This window comes from Lineus longissimus, chromosome 19 (assembly GCF_910592395.1).
Source record: "Lineus longissimus chromosome 19, tnLinLong1.2, whole genome shotgun sequence".
In the NCBI taxonomy this organism is placed as follows: Eukaryota; Metazoa; Nemertea; class Pilidiophora; order Heteronemertea; family Lineidae; genus Lineus; species Lineus longissimus.
In genome coordinates this window covers 10063695-10074478 of record NC_088326.1, presented here as the reverse complement: position 1 = coordinate 10074478, position 10784 = coordinate 10063695, and the positions used below count along the sequence as shown (strand labels likewise).

The 10784-nt window shown below is 39.3% G+C and overlaps 1 protein-coding gene across 1 annotated transcript in view; it reads left to right on the top strand.

Moving 5' to 3' along the window:
- The first annotated feature begins 1414 nt into the window (after positions 1–1414).
- Positions 1415–10784, top strand: part of LOC135503153 (probable G-protein coupled receptor 139) — a 169195-nt gene continuing 159825 nt past the window's right edge. Inside the window, exon 1 of the mRNA XM_064796544.1 lies at positions 1415–1444. The gene's annotated coding sequence lies outside the window, so the exon portion shown is untranslated. The remainder of the gene's footprint in view (positions 1445–10784) is intronic.

The window sequence follows — 10784 nt, the reverse complement described above, 5'->3', positions numbered from 1 at the left end:
ATGCTAATGAATAAGTGATGTTACTCTCATACTAGTCAGGATTTATTACTACGATTTATCAATTGGTATTCATGGAATCAACACGTATCAATAAAATAAATCGTGAATAACTGCGCGCAAATATATGGCACTCCTCGTTGCTGAAAATTAGAAGAAGTTACTTACAGACAGGCAATGTTTTATCAAACGAAAATAATTAAACACACTGGAAGGAGGTTTTTTCCGACTTCTTGACGGTTACTCCAATATTTTTCTGATTTTTTCTCCTAACAAAAGTCCGCTAAGAAGTCAGAAAAAGCATTGTCCGATTCATTAGGGAAAATTCTCCTCTGCTTGGAACATGGCTGAGTACGCCAACCCGATGCGCTCCAGTTGACAAGCAAAGGGTCCCTTGAGATGGGTTGATTAGTATTCACATTAAATTAAAGGGTCACTCTGAGAATTTGGCTCACCCCGATCAGCATACTAAATAGCCCTTTGATTTTTTTAATGCCTGATTTTGGTAACCCCTAGTATATTATATATTTTCTAGAAATTCAACCTTTTAGGGAAAAGTTTGACGATGACAATTATCGGATAGATCCGGAAAAAGTTAGAGAAACCGGTAAGACGTTGGAAAGAAGCCTCCTACTAATGATAGTGAATGCAGACAATTAGACAAAATAACAGCTGCTATAGTAAAACGATCACAGCGCTCGAGCAAACGAATCCTAAACAATCGATAGGCCACCGGGCGCAACACCATCTGCTTAGAATAAGAAGGGAGGCCACATACAACAGCTTGATACTTCCTCCACTGCCCTGTCATACTATTCTTAGCACGCGCCCTTCCCTGTGCTTGCATTCTCCCTGGAGTGCGGCAGAGTTCGCATGGCTGACAAGGACAGCTTCTTGACAACGAGCAAACTCCACACAGTGACGCACCAATGCTTTCAAACGCGCCTGTTTATTATTCTGACCATGGCTTGTCACCGCTGCCTGTAGCATTGAAAGAGAACCAATCCTGCGAGGAATACAAGTTTTACTGTGACGTCACAAATTTCTTCTTGGACACTGTCACTATCACTAAATGTAACTATCACGTGGTTGCGAACCGGTATCAGCTCGAGGGAAAGATTCAATATTTCGACAACGGACTTCTTAAGATTTGACACCTCTGAGAATTCTTTCGAGGAATCTGAAGAGTTATTGCCGAATTGTTTGTAGCGGTACTGAACAAAACATTGCCGATTATTATAACTAAGCCGGATTATAGAACATTATCGAAGGAAATCAACTTTTTAAGAACAGTTTAGCCTAAAGATAAATCGCGTTTTACTTATTTTGTTGTGTTGGATTGTCAATACTTTCATTTGACAGCGTGTGTGATCAATTCCATCGGATTATTTTTTTTATTCATTCTCTGTTGGAGCGTCGAGGAGTTTGGTTTTCTACCTGAACATGCGTAAGTTATGGATTATTTGAATATACGTATCAGATTAGTTCGGGAGGGGGGGGGGGGGGTAATTGTTGTGTAATGTATATGTTTGTGTTTTTTTGTTGTTGTCCGTTGATCAAAATTGAACCACTTATGTTTACTTTATCGCAGGTTAGTTTGTTTTTGTCACGTTTTAACTTTTTTAAAATCATTAGAAAAACTCATATCTGTCATGTCTGTAACTAAGGATGTCCCTGTTGTCAATTCATGTCTTTTTAATTCTATTGCATTGACTTCTTAGCCTTTCAGCTTCACCGTGACGCGGGATAAGGAGAACGATTCACTCATATCCCCCCATGTTTTACCTGTAAAGTATATTGGATTTTTTTTTTAAACTGACAATAGACGATCTTCGCAAGGAGCAACGTTTTTGGTTTTCCCCAATATTCCAGTGTTTCCATACAATAGACGGCTAAAGAGACATCAAGACGTTTTACTAGCGACAAAAAGGGTCTTTCAGCGTCTCCTAGAATGAGAGAAATACTCAGGAACGGAAGGACTCAAATATATTACACCTGGATGCACTCCAATAGGCTATGTTGTCAAGGTGTCAACGAAATCACTGAAAAGGCTGTTAACTTTCTAAACGCATATAAATTATCATTCAATAGGCAAACTTCCTGACAAGGATTTATTTATATTTTTCCAATGCCATCTGATCATTCAAAGAGCATCAATTATTTCCAGAGAAGTATCCAAATTCTCTTTAGAAAACCTTCCATAACACACTCCATTGTCGATCCTAACTATTAGTCTAAGAGTCGGATATATTTTGTACAATATCTTTTATAATATACAAGTCAACACCTACACTTCTTCTTCTATTTTCATGGGCTGGATAAATGCTCGTGATCCTTCACTACAATTCTTAAACAGGTTTTTCTCCAACTTGCACGAGTTTATTGTATTTTCTGCTGACATGAAATGTATTTTTTATAATAAGGCGCCAATAAACTTATTTTTATATTTGTATTATTATTTTCACGATGAAAACAATGTTTCCATTGCCACTAAAATAGATTGAAAACAAATCATGCTCATTTAACGGATACTATAGGTAGGAGCAGAAGGGCTTATTTGGCCATCTTTAGGTGACGAACATACAGTAAGAGCCCTGGGTCATGTCCGATTTAGCACTGATGGATTCCTCATACAAGCGTGAATCATTTCGACGTACTGTGAGATGTGAGAGACCCCTATTGGCGACTAAATGTAACTTTATCTTGCCTGCCTGACTGCTGCCTATATATATTGTCCCTTTAAGAGCCCTTTCTATTTCATCAAACACTATGTCTTCTAGTTTTTCGAGGCTTATCCAGCTCTGAACATTGCGGAAGAGAATCTGCAATCCACCCTTTTCAATGTCTTTACATAGTTGTCCATATATATCCTGTCGCAACAGCTATATAGGCCCCGCATATGCCGAAACAACGTACATGTATTATAATCGCGTATGTAAAATACCGAACATATGGGATTGTGCAAAGCTTTGACTTTTTATCTGAGCTGATGATAGTGGTGGTCGTTACAAGGTTTAAACCAGAACTACTTACTGATTGCGTTGCTCTGGCTTGCGTGTCAAAATAATTAGATGTGTTTTTTTGTATTCGATGCAAGGTAAACATGATCAAATCAGTTCCTCAGCAGGAAATAACATGTTCAATTAGTATGCGTATGGCCATCATCATTGCCTTTCCCCGTTATCAGGAGAAGGTAAAAACTTTGCACACTATGCTGTCTTGTGCGCGTTGCTTAATTGGGTTTTCTCAACTTAAAGGACCATTGGCATTATTAAGGGCAATATTACCTATCCATCTGTCGGCTGCCCAGTCACCTCCTACTCAGTATAATATAAGTAGGTTCTATCAACAAATTGTACAAAAAAGGAAAAGATTCTAAATCCGACTGAATTATATCACGCTTTTCCGATGTCGACTCCGATTTGACCCGAGTTAACTCTCCATGCGCTTTCCATGAGGAACGATGCACAAGTAAGGCACTTCCTGGAGCCATGGATCTATCCTGTGACGACGTAGATATCGATTTTTCCGACGTCAAGCTGATGGCGCTTGATTACCCCGCTTCTGCGACGATAATGGAAATGACTTTGCGTCGTAATAGCAGGGTGACGTGATCTCGGATCTCGGCGGCGCGTGCACTCACGTGGCAGGAAAGGTCTTTCGCGCGAGGACTTGTGCGTACAAATAAGAAATAACGAATAACGCGTTTTTCTACATTTCAAGAGCTGAAACCAAAATTGGAAAAGTATCATACACGTTCAGAAAAATAGTTTACTGATTAACCAGAGGAAGAACAAACACACTGCAGTAAAAAGCCGACCATTCCTAGAAAGAAAATTCTGCCGTCTTTGGATGGTCTACAACCACGATGCATCCATTCGACAATTACTTTGGGAAACATGTACATGAAAACAGACGTTGTGCAAAAAATGATCATCCAATTCAAGTTACATGTACATGAGATAAAGATATCACTAACAATATAAAGTTATGTTTCTAGGATCCAAGTTGATTGCTAGACAGAGGGTAGTTCCTGTTCACAGACATAACCACCACTGGCTACCACGCAATTGGTCGGGTTCGATTCCGGTGAGAAACCAGCGTGCGGAGCTTCTTGGAACTAAACTTCCTGGCTCTTCACAATTCTGAGGCTCCGTATAGTATGAGATGAATTATTGAGCGTCTGTGGGATCAGACCTGACGCATCTATTCTGAATCAAAAGCATCAGGTTTTATAGCTCCATGTGAAATTACACTTGAACAGGCCTTCACAGAATTTACAGTTTATTGAAATTATGCACTACCAGCTTCGCCCATGGTACCACCAAACAGTTATTCCTATACAGAGCCCTCCGGCGAAAGACCATAACAGAGGTACGACGCTGGCAATGATGATTGTGATGTTGGCTTGGTAGAAAAACCTATCATAATTTCCTTTGTCAGTCAAAATATGCCGTCTGATACGGAATAATAAGAAAAAAAATTCCTAGATATTTGTTCTATCTTTAGACATCATATCCTCTTTCCTCTTTCAAAAACACATGTTTCTATCAATCGGGATAGGTTGTATACATTGTGGGTTGCTAACCTGATAGTCACTGTCAAGTCTTATTGAAGTGTATCGCCTTTCATGGTTTTGTATATTCGATATGCCTTCCACAGTCGAAAGAGGCTTTGATGAGGATTGACAAAAACGGACGTGTAGGAGTCATTTTCTTGTACTCAAAAAAGGAAAAATATCATAGGGATTGGTAGTACAGTAATCACCTTGAAGTGGTATTTCTCAGGTCATCATGCAGAACCTGTTAGAGCTCTTATAAGATTCATTTTTTACAGATCCTTCTCATTTGATAAGGTGTTAACAAATAATATAGTTAGTATCGTATAAGGAATGTTCAGTTCATGAAACAGAGCAAAATCTTGTCTAAGAATCAAATAATCTAATTAGGCTGGATTTTCGACTTAAAGGAAACCTATCACGAAACGCTCAATTATACAAATGGGGAATTTTGAACGGTCTGAAGGAGGGAATACGCTTCAATTGATGGATCTTAGCAGTTTCGAATTCCCCTCAGGTAGTTGATTATGTTAGCTGGGTACATGGGTAACATTGCATGATATTGCAGAACATTGCAGAACATAATACTGACTCCAGTCAATGAACTGCACAAGAGGTGCATGTAATCACTAATTTTGTTTATTTTTTTTCAACGTTCAGCTAGTCTAAAAAAAAATTGGTGCCACGAATTGATCTCTTAAATCAATGACATCGGGTACTGAGCGAGTGATATCACATGGATATCGATTTAAGAGGTGAACTACAGCTGAGCACCGTAAAATGCGATTAAAAAGCACATGCATATTGGGTTACTCGTATTTTGAGCTTTTCATTCTTCTCTGAAATATTTTAGGTGATATGCATATAGAGGGTCTTGTAGTTGTTGTTTTTTTACTTAAAACTGTATATTACATGGTAATTATACTAGGCCTTTCTGTAAAAGGTTGAAGTAAAATCATTTACCTTTAATGTTCATTCCTATATCTCATGCCGTTATTGAATGTTTAAATATAGACTAGACTAGCTAGGCCTAAGGTACTTAGCCTTGTATCAAAAATAACTGCAATAGGCTGTCTTATATGGTAATGATAGATATATTTTTATTAATTTGGGAGAAAATACATGACATTGTCGAAAAGAGTCATATAAAAGACGCCTTGCAATGCTTTGTAAGGAATATTAATTTTTATGTTAAGATAGCGTGTAGGTTTTTATGATTATTGTAATTACTACAGCAATGCACTCAGGCAAATGTTGATGACTAATGAAACCTGCTAAAAAGATTAGCGAAACAACGAAAAGTCGAAAGAGAGACTGGTCGATATTGCAAGTTGATGAATTTGAAACTGCTCTGTTTCCTCACGTATACCGTCTTCCTATACCGCTAATACAAAATAACAGTGTCCATACATTGGGTGGGGTACGCAATCGGGTTCACCACATGCGGGGCGGTTTTTCTTTGCCCACGTGATGAAAGGGCATTGTCCATTTGCTCCGCCTCGGTCATACCATGAATAAAGCCCAAACACGATTGTCTGGTAATACAACCAATTCAATTCATTTAAAATCCTATCGACCAATGGTAGCAGACTGCAAGTAGTGGTGTCTCTGGTCAAAGGTCTGTGCCACTATCCGAGCCACAGTTCAATCCGCTAGACTTAACCTTTGTATTAGGTAGATGCGAGGTATTCATCCCTTCGAATTCGGGCCTCTTAAATATGGCGCCCAAAGACAGTATCAGTGAGGAAAAAGAGTTCGAATGTGCACATTGTACGTGTAACAGTGACCTTCCATTATAATAATATCATAATAGATAAGGTATTTCTACGGCGCATTTCCGTGGTATACCACGCTCAAGGCGCCACCACTCTCATCATTTTCCAAAGACCCGGTGGAAGAGAAATGTCTTCAAACCTGCCGTGAATTTTTCTATGTCTGTTATACTGTTCGCAATGGACATGGCAAAGCGCTCCGCGGTCCCCACATGCAGTCCTTGGGCGATGCATCGGTTTGATTTCGGAGTTTTCTCTCCTAGACCGGTTGCCTACCAGGGCTTAGAGCGCCAGTCTCCCCCAGGCTCATTCATTACGTGATTGCATTGGGTCAGTTGGAGTCATAGCCTATTCTCATTATTTGACAGGCAATGGCGGAGCCATCAGGGGTCCATCCAGCCGCTGCTGACGTAATACTTTATATCATGTAATCGTTTCACCTTGTTGATATAAGATATAGATTTTCTCACGTAACCAAGGGGTAGCAGTGTTCGAGATGTTCCGAGTTCGAAATAAAAAAAACCCAGCGCTTCCTCACGTCATATCAAACTCTTTAAAATTGGTTATTTGCCTACAGTGGGAAAACTACCTCCCCCAGCGGTGGCCTAGTTCAAATGATCAAAACAATGGCAGCTGAAGGCCAGAGTCCTCTATTCAAACCTGTGTACATTACGTGTACATTGTTGTGCATAAGTTTTGGTAAAAAAAGTACTCATTGGACCAATCAATCTGCACAAAATTTTATATGTGTCAAGAAGAACCCTTTGCCAATTGCATAATAAAGTTTAAAAACATTCCAATACCGATTGCCTCAGAAAAAGAGATTTCCGTACACCATATCCATCAAAACGTCACTGGCGCATTGATATGGCCCTGTCAAAGTACAAGTTCTAAACTGACCAGTGAGACCACATTTTCTTAAATATATTATCAAAAAGCATATTTCTGTGATGGCCTGACTCTGTAGAGTAAGAATCAACCACAGATTGAGAATTAATTCCACTTTGGTCCATCCCAGCCATGTATTTACCACAACTTGACATTTTGATAAGCTCTATGCCACACTTCCGGTCGTGGATGAATACATGTCTCTGCCCTGAAGGGTTATCATAAGCCCACCAGCGGTAATTCTCCATTTGTGAGAGCGAAAATAAATACTGCATGAACGATGGTCGCAGTCTGTCGGCAAAATAGGCGGTTAAACGGCTGGACCAATTTGATTATTACAAAAGGAGACTTTTCCTCATAAGAAGATTACTTTGTGCTCAAGAAGACACTATCTAGTTTGTTAATAAGCTCAACCTAAGCCATTACATTGGTATATTATATATACCATTCATGTGTCGTCCGAGGCCATGATCTGAAACACGTTTTGACATAGTACTTATACGCTGGCTTTGACGTACCATTGTTCCGACATAAGTACAGTACGGACTTGACATATGATCACAAATTCATTATTGATGTAGATGTAGACTAATTGAATAAGTGATAAGTGATGTTGTTGAACCACCAGTAGCATTAAACGAGACAGCAAATCACCAATTTTTAACCTGCCTGGCATGCCTGTTGTCGATAGAACACTGTAATTCACCAAAAAATAGGGGTAGGCAATACATACCACCATTTTGGCTAGAACTTGAAATCTAAAAGCAATTAATTCTTTTTCAAAACAAAGTTAATGACAATTTCAATGGTGGGAACTTGTTCTTTGTTTTCCAGAGATTGAACAGCCTCCCAGGTTTTATAACGGCATTCACTTCATTTTGAAGAAGTTCTCATTGATTTTGGATTTCAGATTCTAGCCAACCCTTAAGGCCCTCCAGTATCAAGCATGTCTAGTATGCCGTGTACAGATTCAGTAAGCCAGCACGTTTACCAATGTTCCTGCTATAAAGTGTCAACTTGAAGGCTATTATGAGGTTGAATTTCATGAATCCAGAAGTTTCAAGTATGTTACTTAAAACCGCTTCAGGTGATAGCTTTGACACTGTACAAGCAATGTGTGTTTAGTTTCGATCATGTTTCTTGTTTATCAATGTCTGTAAATTGTGCTGAGGTACCTTACACTACATGAGGCCTCGTTAGGGGTAAATGTTGAAACGAGCCAAATGAAACAGGCCGCGGTGGATATTAATTTCCACCGCGGTGGATATTATTTTCTTTGGCGTTGGTGGGAATTATTATTTTTTACCCGGCGGTGGAAATTATTTTTTCGGCGGTGAGAAATAAATCCGACGGCGGTTGTAATTCGAGAGAAAAAAACACATTGTAAAATTTTTTTTTCTATTATATTGAAAATAAACGCATGTCCTCTATGGGCCACCGTACATTCTAAACATAAAGCTGAAGATCGCGTTTTGATGTAATATGATTGCAAGCATAAGGTTGACATTTGCATGAAATGAAAGTGCACGTTCATTCACTGAGGCCCACTTAATTTGGCTCGCTTATGAAGATGTAAACAAGCCAAAATAAACGAGTAAATGAAACGTAACATGATGCACCATGCGAAACTTAAAATGAACTAAACAGACTGGGACTATGTGAAAGATATTATATTTCATGCCATAAACATGCCTGACTGAATCCTGCAATGAATATTACATGTTAACTTGATCTTTTAGTTCAGGCTTAAAACGTTAGTTTGGCTTCTCGAAACGGCTAAGATACAACGTGTCGTACATACGTTATTTCTCGCGGCGACCTGTCGGAATAATACCAACGACTGAAGCATGCGTAACAAAAGAGAAGCAAGTGGCTAAACAATACGTGCTTAAATAATGTTGAAATACATGTGGTCATGGTTAACTTATTGTTAACAAGTGATGCTCGAATGCACTGTGATTATTTGCGTTTTTCATAATGCATGCTAAATTTGTAATAAACATTGTCTTTTATGACTGATCACTTCATCTTACGCCAGTAGTTGTGATAAGAATTGGTTTCATGGGGCGATTGCAGGACAAAAAAGCATTTGAACTCACATGTGTGAACATGAGCTCGTGACTAAACAATCACGAGTATCTTGAGCAATTAAAGGGAATTTCGCACGACCAACGATTTTGCCTATTTTTCACATCTTCTCGGGCGGTGAAAACGTACCTTCTCATCATTTCCTACTTAAAAGTATGGCGCAATTCAGTTACAGTGTAGCTGGATTCGGCCCGATGAACAAGAGGACAATATAGGGCCCGAAATAGGGTTACATTCAGGAACTCGCGTACGACTTGATAATGAAGTAAATAATCTGATACCGACTGATCTGGAGGCGCGGACGGTCGTTTTGCCCGTACGAAATTCGCTTTAAATTGCTGTCATCTCTTAATGGCACGGCAATCCCCTGTGGGGGTGTGTGCATGATATATTTTTTTATATCCGATCAAAGGAAGAAACGTGACATAGCCATTATAGTGCCAAATGAAAACCGAAACTAGAAGAAAGAAAAGAGGTCATCCTCTCTTACGTTCATATCCACACACCAGATTAAGATATATCTTCGGACACTAGGGACGTCTCCAATCGAATACGCCCTAATGCGTCCAAACAGAAATCATTGTGATTGATGACGAGAGAATAGGAAGACATTGCTCAGGGCAGCTCGGACTCATCGCCATTCTGGTCGTGTTGTGCAAGCAGTGGTGCAGAAAGCGAATTAGATTTAGTGTGACGATTTCAGATCAGCCTCTGTATACATTCGGGGCTGATGCGATGGCTCTAGCGTTCAATGTCCCTCTTATACCTTGAAGTGGTTATTCTTTTCATTGATATTGAATATCAGATCAATTCCTCATTCATTGGTTTGTTTTGTTGAATTACATGTAAGGCGCTGTCTTTTTAGTTCTCGCGGTAAAGAGGCTGTAATTCGCGTTATCTGCAGATTTCTCGAATATATGGTCGTTTCTAGAAAATAAAATAGCGATTTTTTGTCATATTTATTTTGAGATTTGAAAACAAGAAGCGGAGTTTCATGCGTAGTTCTTCAAAAATGAAATGGTGAACACCTCATATATGTTTTGTAATTTGTCACGAATTTACAGATCACCAGATCACCATGAAGATTCGGTTCCTAAGCCTACCGATCGCGAGTAGCTCATTTTTTTTTTTTTACACTCAAGACAGTCCTTCCACCGGCCTTTTCATAACAAGAAAAACAGCCAAAGTATGCGCTCATGTGTAAATTTATTAAAGGAATCTAGAACACTTGGAAATGTGCATGATATCTTGTGATAAATTAATCACCAGGCGTACCAGGTTCCTTGTAGTACACACACGCCAAAAGTCCAGATGTGATTCTTATACTTATTCAAATCGTATATTAAAATTTCTAATCTCATCAGGATTTCCCACCTGTGGAGGGGCACAAACTAATGTTGTCACAGGGTACCCTAAAGAAATTACGTTCGGGATGTTCAGGAGTTTACTCGAACGACGCGGTTGGTCGGTTACAGGACAGC